The 11,021-nt window shown below is 41.9% G+C and overlaps 1 pseudogene; it reads left to right on the top strand.

Moving 5' to 3' along the window:
* The first annotated feature begins 208 nt into the window (after window positions 1-208).
* LOC110295420 (ADP/ATP translocase 2 pseudogene) lies at window positions 209-10,250 on the top strand (annotated as a pseudogene).
* The last annotated feature ends 771 nt before the right edge of the window (window positions 10,251-11,021 follow it).

Genomic DNA, 11,021 nt, shown 5'->3' with positions numbered 1-11,021 from the left:
AGGCAGAGGCAGGCAGATTTCTGAGTTCGAGGCCAGCCTGGTCTTCAAAGTGAGTTCCAGAACAGCCAGGGCTATACAGAGAAACCCTGTCTTGAAAAACCAAAAAAAAAAAAAAAAAAAACCAAAAAAACAAAAACCATGAGCCCAGAGTCCGGGAGTCAAAGCCGGTTGTCAACCCAGCCCTGTCCCACACTCACCTGCCTCTTCTTTTTTTGCTTTCAACATGACAGATGCCGCTGTGTCCTTCACCAAGGACTTCTTGGCCAGTGGAATGGCTGCAGCCATCTCCAAGACCGCAGTAGCACCCATCGAGAGGGTCAAGCTGCTGCTGCAGGTGCAGCATGCGGGCAAGCAAATCACAACAGATAAGCAATACAAGGGCATTATAGACTGCGTGGTTCGTATCCCCAAGGAACAGGGAGTCCTGCCCTTCTGGTGTGGAAATCTGGCCAATGTCATCAGATACTTCCCCTCCCAGGCTCTCAACTTTGCCTTCAAAGATAAATACAAGCAGATCTTTCTGGGTAGTGTGGACAAGAGGACCCAGTTTTGGAGCTACTTTGCAGGGAACCTGGCATCAGGTGGTGCCGTTGGGGCCTCATCCTTGTGCTTTGTGTACCCTCTTGATTTTGCCCTTACCCGTCTAGCAGCTGATATGGGCAAAGCTGGAGCTGAAAGGGAATTCAAAGGCCTTGATGACTGCCTAGTTAAGATCTACAAAACTGATGGGATTAAGGGCCTGTACCAAGGCTTTAATGTGTCAGTACAGGGCATTATCATCTACCGAGCTGCCTACTTTGATATCTATGGCACTGCAAAGGGAATGCTCCCAGATCCCAAGAATACTCACATCTTCACCAGCTGGATGATTGCAGTCTGTCACTGCTGTCGCTGGCCTGACTTCCTATCCTTTTGACACGATTCGCTGTTGTATGATGACGCAGTTTGGACGCAAAGAAACTGCTATCATGTACACGGGCACACTTGACTGCTGGTAGAAGATCACTCGAGATGAAGGAAGCAAGGCTCTTTTTCAAGGGTGCACGGTCCAATGTTCTTAGAGGCATGGGTGGTGCCTTTGTGCTTGTCTTGTACAATGAGATCAAGAAGTACGCATAATATGTCCTAGGTGTTCTCCCCGAGAACAGGCATGTTGTATAATATGCCATATCTTGAACATTCTGGACAGATTCTCTGGGCTTGTCTGTTTTTATCTGTGGCAACTATTTACCAGTTGAAAAGTGGAAAGCAATAATATTCATCTGACCAGTTTTCTCTTAAAGCCATTTCCATGATGACAATAATGATGGGACTCAATTATATTTTTTATTTCAATCACTCCTGATAATAAAAAATAAAAATATCCAAAACCAAAAAAAAAATAATAATAAAGAATATAAACATGAGGGCTGGAGAGATGGCTCAGCGGTTAAGAGCACTGACTGCTCTTCCAGAGGTCAGAGTTCAAATCCCAGCAACCACATGGTGGCTCACAACCATCTGTAATGAGATCTGATGCCCTCTATTGGTGTGTATGAAGATAGCTACAGTGTACTTATATATAATAAACAAATAAATCTTTTTTTAAAAAAAGAATATAAACATGAAAAGAAAGCCACAGACTAGGAAAACATGCTTGTGAAACACATATCTGATAAAGATGACTTGAGGTGCAGTCATGAGAACATCAACATCTCAAAAACTGAGTAAAGAATATGAATGGACAAGACACACCAATGATAGATAAGCATACAAAAAATAAGAGTTACACATTAAAACAACAATATGGTACCATGGCACGCATATTAAGATATTTTAAATCCTTAACTCTGAGCAAATGCTGGCCAGAATGTAGAGAAATGGGAGTCCCATTCACTGCCATCAAGAATACAGTGATATCTATCCAGTCAGAAAGCAGTCTGGCATACTCTTTACATGATCATCTCCAAGCTTAGATCCACACAAAACTGCATACATGTACTTACAGCAGGTTTATCTATAATTGCTGTAACACAGTTAAGATGTCTATAAAGTAAAAGGATAAATCTTTTAGGTACACCCCTATAGAACTGAAACCTCAGACAGAATCTTAAGTACATATTTCAAAATGAAAGACACCAGTGGTTTATGTTAGAACCCAATGTAAGCTAAGTACTTTGGTCAATAATGGATCAATATTGGTTCATCTATGATAAAACGTGTACCACCTAAATACATGACTTTTTTTTAAATACATGACTTTTAACAATAGGGAGACTAAGGACTCTATACATTAAAGGGGTATATGGGAATTATCTATTCTTTCTACTTAAGTGTTATAGAAACACAAAACTGTTAAAAGTTTAGATTTAATAGATATCTATCCATGGCCGCCATTCATTCTGCGACAGAAGTGAGCTTTCCACTGGAACTAAAAATATAGAAAAGTTTGAGCTTCTAATTAGTTAAGATGCCACTGAATAAATTATATATGCTAAAGACTAAATTAGTTATAACTGTTAGTAATATTTTATGTGAAACTATATAGAGACCTCATATAGACTCTGCAAAAAAACACCCCATATTTAAAAATAATACACAACCTCCCTTGCTGAGTGTACGGCCTTTGCCAAAATTGGTCTTGGCCATTCTTGTTAATAGCTGATCGTTAATGACACGATTGTGGATACCTGTACAATTATAAACGATGAAAACTAGTTTCAACTATGGTACTTAAAGCTTTCTGCTTCTCTTGAGGTCCTAAAACATTCTATTATATTGTAGTATTCCCTTTGAAAGGTCTTGCCTGAATTTTGTAGATGTATGTCATTTTGAGATTGGTAAAACCAGACATTGCTTTATATATTTTGTTTTATTGACTTTTTAAAGTTAATTTTTATGTCCTCCTGAGTGAGCACATGTGCATCACATGTATGAGAGAGCCTATGGGGGCCACATGTGGGCACCAGAGCCACTGGAACTAGAGTTACAGATGATTGTGAGCCAACATTGAGTGCTGGGAACCAAACCTGGGGGTCCTTTACAAGAGGACTAAATATTCTTAACTGCTCAATCATTGCTTCCAGCTCCTGCTTTAAATAGTTTTTAACAGGGGGAGTTTAATATGAAAAAAATCTAGGTTATTTAATTTTTTTTTGAAGTTCCAAAGTTAAAGCCAAGCAGAGAGGGGAACCATGGTAGATTTCCCTGGAGGAATTGGGACCACCAGTAGATACACCCTGTTAAAGATATCACCCAAAGCAGATACAGTCAGGTAATACATTTTCGTCTCCCTCCTTCCTGCCTTCAAGTGTCTCATCTGTGCCTCCTACAAAATAGACGTATCCAAAAGGCAGAGTACAAGGGATCCCAGAATGCAGCGCTCTCAATGTAGAGATGAGCAACACAGAGACAGAGAGAAAAGATCCTCATACTTCATATGTTAATAATCATGGCATTAAAAAAAAAAAAGGTAGAATCACAGGGATGGGGGATCAGGAATATTGGGAAAAGAAAAAGGGCCATTACAAAGCTTCCCATAAATCCGAATAATAGTAAAAACGTTAATGTCTTTTCAAGGGAGGAAACTAATGCTGACCATCTCATGAAACAGCACAGCGGGTGCTCACGTGACAGGAAGCTTAGAAAGAGGGCATCCAAAGCCCCCCCCCCCCCCGTTAGGTGTCTTTAGCCTGCTGTCAGTATGCAGCCAACAGAGATAAGTACACAAAATCCCTGATGTGAGCAAACGCCAGAAAAGCACAACTTTCCTAGGCCTTCTCGCTTTCTACTCTTTTTCTTCCTCAAAAGTCTGGCTTCGTCTGGTCACTTCATATCTTACTGGAAAATACATTGTAGGCAGCTGGCGTCAGCATCATGTCACTTTCTGGGATGTGTTTTGGTCATTGCCTTTCCAGGCAGAACAAGTTTCTGACGTTGATAATAAACCACATTGTGTTACTGCTGAAGCTTATGCCTGTGGGTAGGGAGCATAGGAAGAGAAGTCATAGCAGCTGTTCTGAGACGTTTAGCTCCTTAGAGAGTATCATCAACAGCATGCGTTTGTTGTTTTTTTTTTTTTTTTTTTCTGGAAGTCAGACGTTTCCCAGTAGCTTCCTCAACTTTCGCCAATACCAGCTTTGTTTGAACCTCTTCTCAGATCATTAGTTATGTCCCTGGAACATTGGAGCCACAGACTCAGTGGTCAAAAGTGTCCTCCAGTTGCCTTGAGTGTAATTAAAAGAACAGCATTGGCTGGTGATGCTCAGATGGGCTATTGTGTGGGATCCCCAGAGAGGTCACACTACTGCCAGGGGAAAAATATTTTAAAATGTACTTGGGGTTGGAGAGATGGCTCAGCGGTTAGGAGTGCTGACTGCTCTTCCAGAGGTCCTGAGTTCAATTCCCAGCAACCACATGGTAGCTCACAACCATTTGTAATGGGATCTGATGCCCTTCTGGTATAGCTGAGGAAAACTAGAGTGTACTCCTATACATAAAATAAGTAAATAATTCTTAGAAAGAAAGAAAGAAAGAAAGAAAGAAAGAAAGAAAGGAAGGAAGGAAGGAAGGAAGGAAGGAAGGAAGGAAGGAAGGAAGAAAGAAAGAAAGAAAGAAAGAAAGAAAGAAAGAAAGAAAGAAAGAAAGAAAGAAAGAAAGAAAGAAAGAAAAGGTGTTTGACAATATGTTTTGTCACAACAAGTTAGATGAGTAACTGTCCAGAACCTCAAGATACTTAATAAGGGTAGATGAGGAGAGAGTCTCAAATAGTGCAAGGTACTCAACTATTCACAAAACCAGTCACATACTAGCCGTTAGTGAGCACTTACCGCACAGTAAGCACTGGTGTGCACACTGTGAGTGTGTTGGTTTTATCCCTGATAACTCTCTCACTGTCATTTCAGAAATACTGGAACTGAGGCAAAAAACAAAACGAAAACACAAAAACAACTATGTGGGCACAGGATCACAGAGTCAGAGATAACAGTTTGAACCCTAGAGGGCTGGCTCCAGATCTACACTATTATGTTCTCTACTTTCTGCTTTATTCTTCTAGGAAATGGTGTGAGTACGTCTGTCAAGGCGCTTTCAGAGAGTATGTTGCATAAAGATTTGGCCGTCTATTGAACGGCCATTGGTTCAGATAGCATCGTAAAAAGTGACGTAATGAAAGTGATACTTTTGAAATCCATTGGTGGGGGCAGTGTGGGAGGGTGGGGAGGGGTGGGGCTTGGTGGTAGAACTCTGGCCCTAGGCTCAATTCCCAGCACTCCAACAATAAATAAATAAATAAATAAATAAATAGGAAAGAGAGGGGAAGGGAGGAAGAGGAAGGAAGGAAGAGAAGAGAAGAGAAGAGAAGAGAAGAGAAGAGAAGAGAAGAGAAGAGAAGAGAAGAGAAGAGAAGAGAAGAGAAGAGAAGAGAAGAGAAAAATTTCATTTCAGCTCACATGTAACATGTAACTTTTCTGAACTAAAGACCTATCTTGTTGACGTCTATTCTATTTGTCCTTAGCAACACAAAAACTTTACTTCAAAATTTAGAGGCTTAGAGCTCTGATAACCATTCATATTGATAACGAATCTACAACTTAAGAGGAAATCACCAAAGGTGAGGGTGGCTCAACAGCCAAAGGTTGGAGTCATCTGCAGTCTCGTTTTCTTTATTATTAGATATTTTCTTCATTTACATTTCAAATGCTATCCCCAAAGCCCCCATACCCTCCCCCCCGTCCTGCTCCCCCACCCACCCACTCCCGTTTCCTGACCCTGGCATTCCCCTGTACTAGGGCATATGATCTTCACAAGACCAAGGGCGTCTCCTCCCATTGATGGCCGACTAGGCCATCCTCATCTGCAGCCTCTTTCAATCACAAAAATGATGTTTGATGCTTCCTGTTACCTTGCTCTTAGCATCTTTTAGACAGTGCCCGAATATGGACTCCTCATGTAGCCTGGGCTTTGTAGACATAGAGCTACTTCTGAAGGGGAAAGTACCCCAAGCTATGAAGAAAGGGACAGGCAAAATTGTATATCCTTTATGTTCTACCTCCAAAATCACATGGATCCTATTCTGTTGCCTGAGACAGTTACACAGATCCTCCTGTGATGGTTTGTATGTGTTTGGCCCAGGGAGTGGCACTGTTAGGAGGTGTAACCTCGTTGGAGTAGGTGTGTCACTGTGGGTGTGGGCTTTAAGACCCTCATCCTAGCTGCCTGGAAGCCAGTCTTCTCCTAGCAGCCTTCAGATGAAGATGTAGAACCCTCGGCTCCTTCTACACCATGCCCACCTGGATGCTGCCATGCTCCCACTTTGATGATAATGGACTGAACCTCTGAACCTGTAAGCCAGCCCCAGTTAAATGTTGTCTGTCTAGGAGATGCCTTGGGTTATGGTGACTATTGACACCAATGAAACCCTGACTCAGACACCACCCAAGTTCGATGGGGAGAAAATGATCCTTACTCTCAGTGGAAGCTTGCTACTGCAACAATGCAGGCAGAGCATGCTGGGTAATAAAGGCCACTGGGGCATCTTTGGGAAGCACAGTCAACCACAACACACTACATGTCCCACACACAATATTTCCTCCGTCCTACTACAGCACCACCACTGTCAGAGAGGCCATCCTTATGGCTGCTGTTTCCTTATGGAGCACAAAACTATGCTTCTTGCTCCTCTCAGAATTCAGAGAGCATTATCTTTTTGTACAATACTATTAGAAGCAAAATAGGACTGTATCAATCTAACACAGATAAAACTACATAGAAAATATCTGAAAAGATTTTTCAACCATCTCTAGGGCAAAATATTCTGGTTTGTAAACACCAAGCCATTAAAGTCTATCATTTTGTTTTGTTTTGTTTTGTTTTGTTTTGTTTTGTTTTGTTTTGTTTAGAATCGGTTTTAGAGTGCACACAGCATGTTTGTGGACAGAGAACAGCTCGTGGTGGCTGTCTTCCACCATGTGAGCTCTGGAATGGATTTGAGATCATCAGGCTTGGCAATGATTAGCTTTATCCACTAAGCCATGCATGTCACAGCCAGAGACTACATTCAGTAATATAATTATCACCCATTATCACAAAGCCACCTTAAATGTTGACACACAGTCCATACTCTCTTGGGCAAAGTCAGTGAGCGGGAGTGCATAGTCACGGACAGTGGGAGCTTAGTCAGTACAGCGTGTGTCCACTTGGGATGAAGAGATTGTGGAACTCTTGTCTTTTTGTAAGTGTTGTGCTGTGGTCTTGATTTTGCTAATTGTGCAGAGATATTCTAAATGAAGGTGGGACGTCATGGAATTCCTTAAAAGCATCACATCTCTGTGATTAGGGTAATGAAGACAGCTGAAGAAATTGATTGTCTCGTCACTAATTAAGAGATGACTTATTGGATGAAAAAAAAGCTCTGTCGAGGAAAGAGAGGGTCAGTCATTGATTCTAGCACCCAAACAAGGTGTCCTAAAAAAAAAATAAGGAAAAGCACAACCACTTTGGGTTTATAAATAAAATTCTACATAACTTTCAGCCACAGCAAAGTTTGTGATATGTTTTAAATTGACAATTTTATGATGAATAAAAAAAAGGAGAAATTGGCCATGTTTATTTTTGCTAGGGGAGGGGGGTCCTGAAAACATGTTGTTTTAAAGGAGACAGAAAGAATACTGTTGACAGGAACCCAAAGGGTCGGTTTCTATGGAGGTTATTCTGTTCGGTTTTGGCATTGTAGAGTTTGTACTTTTAAACTTCCCCCAGGAGCTGAATTATAATGATTATTGCTTGAACTAAGTAGATTTGAGGCAAGTCACTTGGAAAAGGGTCATAAAAATGACTTGACTATGACCATTTTTATAATTAGAAACTGTGGATTGAAGTGTTTGAAAAATAATGAAAACAAAAAAAAACCCTACTTTCAGCAAAGCCAAAATTGTTAGTAGATCAAGATAATTTTCTGTTGTGGATAGCCCTGGTGTTGCTTGTATTTTGATGCTAATTTCTTTTTCCCAGGAGGGGCTGAAGACACAGGTGACTTTCTCCCCCCCCCCCCCCCTTAACTTGTACAATAAAGGCTAGAGCCAGTGTTTGGGCAGTGGAAAGGAAGGTGGAACTGAAAAGTTTGGGGGAGAAGGAGAGGAGAGAAGGGAGGAAAATGGAGGAAGAGGAAGACAATCCAGATTCCGTGTGGCTTTAAATAGCCACAGGTAGATATAATATCATAAAAGGATAGAATAATTGGGATAGCTTGTCTAATCTAGGTGAGTAATTGGCTCTGATAGATGCCTTCATATCTTTTCACTTTTAAAAACTAGTTTACTATAAAGTTGTATACCAGCCTTGACTCATTCTCAGATCATGTGTGTGGTGGCTTGAATATGAATGGTCCAAAGGCTTCTATATGGATGTTTAGTCACCAGGGGAACCCTTTTATAGGAATAGAAGGATTAGGAGATGTGGTCTTTTGGAGTGGGTGGTCTTGTTCAAGGAAGTGTGTCACTGAGGGTGAGTTTTGAGATTTCAAATGTCCATACTAGGCCCACTTCTCTCTATCACACTATGGACCAGGATGTAGCTCTTAGCTACTTCTCCAGCACCATCCCTGACTGTTGCCATACTCCCTGCCACCAAGTTCCCTGCCATGGTGATAATGGACTAAGCCTCTGAAACTGTAAGCAAGCCCCCAAGTAAATGTTGTCCTTTATAAGAGTTGTTGTGATCATGCTATCTCGTAACAGCAATAAAATAATCACTAAGACAACTTGATTGCATTGTTTTCTCTGGTATTTTATTTAAGCTTGTGTTATACTGTTTATCATGGTCCTAGGAAAATACTGCTGCTACCACAACCACCACCACCACCATCAAAAACCACCACACACACACCCCACACACATACACACCATACAGGTGTACAGTGGAATATACTATTCAGATTTGAGTAAGTGCACTCTATGATGTCTGCAAAATAATGCAATTATCCAGCCATTCATTTCTCAGAACATGTCTTGAATACAAAGATCTCAGTTTGGACCACCCCTGCTTTGAGATACATTTCTACATATGAATGAATGATGAATTGTGGGTTAAAGGGTGGGGTCCCATGTCTGTTCTCGGCTCAGGCTGCTGGGCAAGGTGGGACACTGGAGTTTTGACTCTGTGCACCCCACACCGATGCTGGACAGGTGTAAGGCTGTGAGAAGCCATGGGATCCCGCTCTGGGGGTTGGGGAACGCAGTCTGAAGTCCCCATGGACTGCCAGAGTTGGCTCGGGAGTCAGGTTCTCAGACTCTTTGGCATCCCAGACACCACTGGATGCCACAAAAGAGCTGAGAACAGGGTGGGGGCAGGAGGAGAGCTCCAGCTGGGTCCTGTGGAGACAAGAGAGTCCTTGGCTTCCTCAGCTGGCAGCTTGGCTTGGTGGTGATTGTAGCTGGGAGGGCAGAGAGGCCTCCTGTGGGAGATTAGATGTGCAGCTCTTTAGAGGAAGACCTGCTCCACTGTTCCCCATGGTGGATCCCAGTGAGAAGAGGCAGTCCATGGTTTTAAAGCATTTATTGTCATGGCAGAGTTGTGATGAGTTAAACTTTGTCAGGGCAGGCCTGAGGTTAAATACCATTTGCAGGGTGGAGTCTCTGGGAAGGGGAGCTTAATTGGCTAAGCCCTTCAGACCTTTAGGTGCCTCATTAAAATGGAGATCTGTCTTGAGGCTATGTGATCTGTGGTCACATCCTCTACCTGTGGAGGGGCTGTGACTGATGGCCACAGACCTATGGAGTGGAGAGCTGTGGCCTTGTGTCAAAAGCCTGTGTCTAGGAATGTGGCAAAACTCCTACTGTCCCTTGCAGGCTATGGTCACCTGCTTGGTCACTGGGGTTTTAAACCTAGCTCAACAAGAAACGAAGCTGCCTCTCATGGTCCCACAATTAATCTTATAAGAAGCAATATAAACATCCAAAGAAGCTATCAATGGCCAGTGTGTGAAACCTTTGGGGAAGATCTTGAAAGGTTCCTGCAGAGTGTGTGTGTGTGTGTGTGTGTGTGTGTGTGTGTGTGTGTGTGTGTGTGTGTGTGTTACAAGTGCATTTCAAGCTCTCTTTTGAAAGGTCTCCCTGTCTTGATTATATTCTCCTATATCCCAAGCTCTACATAGAGGTTCCTGCCTCTCTGACTAAAGTAAATAAAACAAAGTAAGACTTATTTATTCCCCCTTTGAGACTTTTAATTAGATAGACGTCAACACAGACGGAACCTCTTCCGAGACAGATATATAGAATACACGAGACTGCTATAGTAATGGCAGCAAGTACATAGTAGGACAGAAAAATCAGCAAATATAGTAGGACCAAAAAGTCAAAACCTAGACTTTGGGAATTAATGACACTCTTTTTTCCATTGCAGAGGAATAAAAGGAAACATGATTCTGAAAATGGCCCAAATCACCAAGATGCTTCAAACTTTATCCACTGTCCATATACCATACTTTCCAGATTTCTGTGTAAGTTTTGGCAAATTACCTGGGTGCCCAGACTCCGACTAAAAAGGGATCACTCTGGTTAAGAAATAATTAATGTAGTAACTTCTCATTTCTTATGCCTATTTTCAGTTTTTCCATTTCTTCCATTACTAGGAAAGAGATTGATCTCAGCTTGGCGTAGCCCTTAACATTAGGCTTTACCATACACTCCCTTGCACCTAAGCAGAACTGATAAAACTATGACTGTTTCCAAAAGGCATCTTTCTAACAAAAATTTCCTGTCTTAGAGAATGGTATTCTCACCACTGGAGAGTCATTCCTTGTTCATGCTACAGAATCTGGGAGAAGTCATGTTCGTCTTTAGAAGCTGGTGCTATCCAAGGACTATAGGTAAACATCATTAGACATGTGGACCTGAACATAGAATCATATGCCAATTTACCCAATTGTTTAACCATCATTTGGCATTGGTGCTGCTTAAAAATGAAGCACAAGAGACACAGATCAGGGAGAAGTTCGGGAGGTGGGAGAAAGCACATGTCTACAGAATCAGGTTTAACCCAAAGAG

This window comes from Mus caroli, unplaced genomic scaffold (assembly GCF_978045245.1).
Source record: "Mus caroli unplaced genomic scaffold, Mus_caroli_1 scaffold_1, whole genome shotgun sequence".
Classification (NCBI taxonomy): Eukaryota; Metazoa; Chordata; class Mammalia; order Rodentia; family Muridae; genus Mus; species Mus caroli.
The sequence above is the reverse complement of the archived record's forward strand: the minus strand, read 5'-3'. Positions and strand labels throughout refer to the sequence as shown.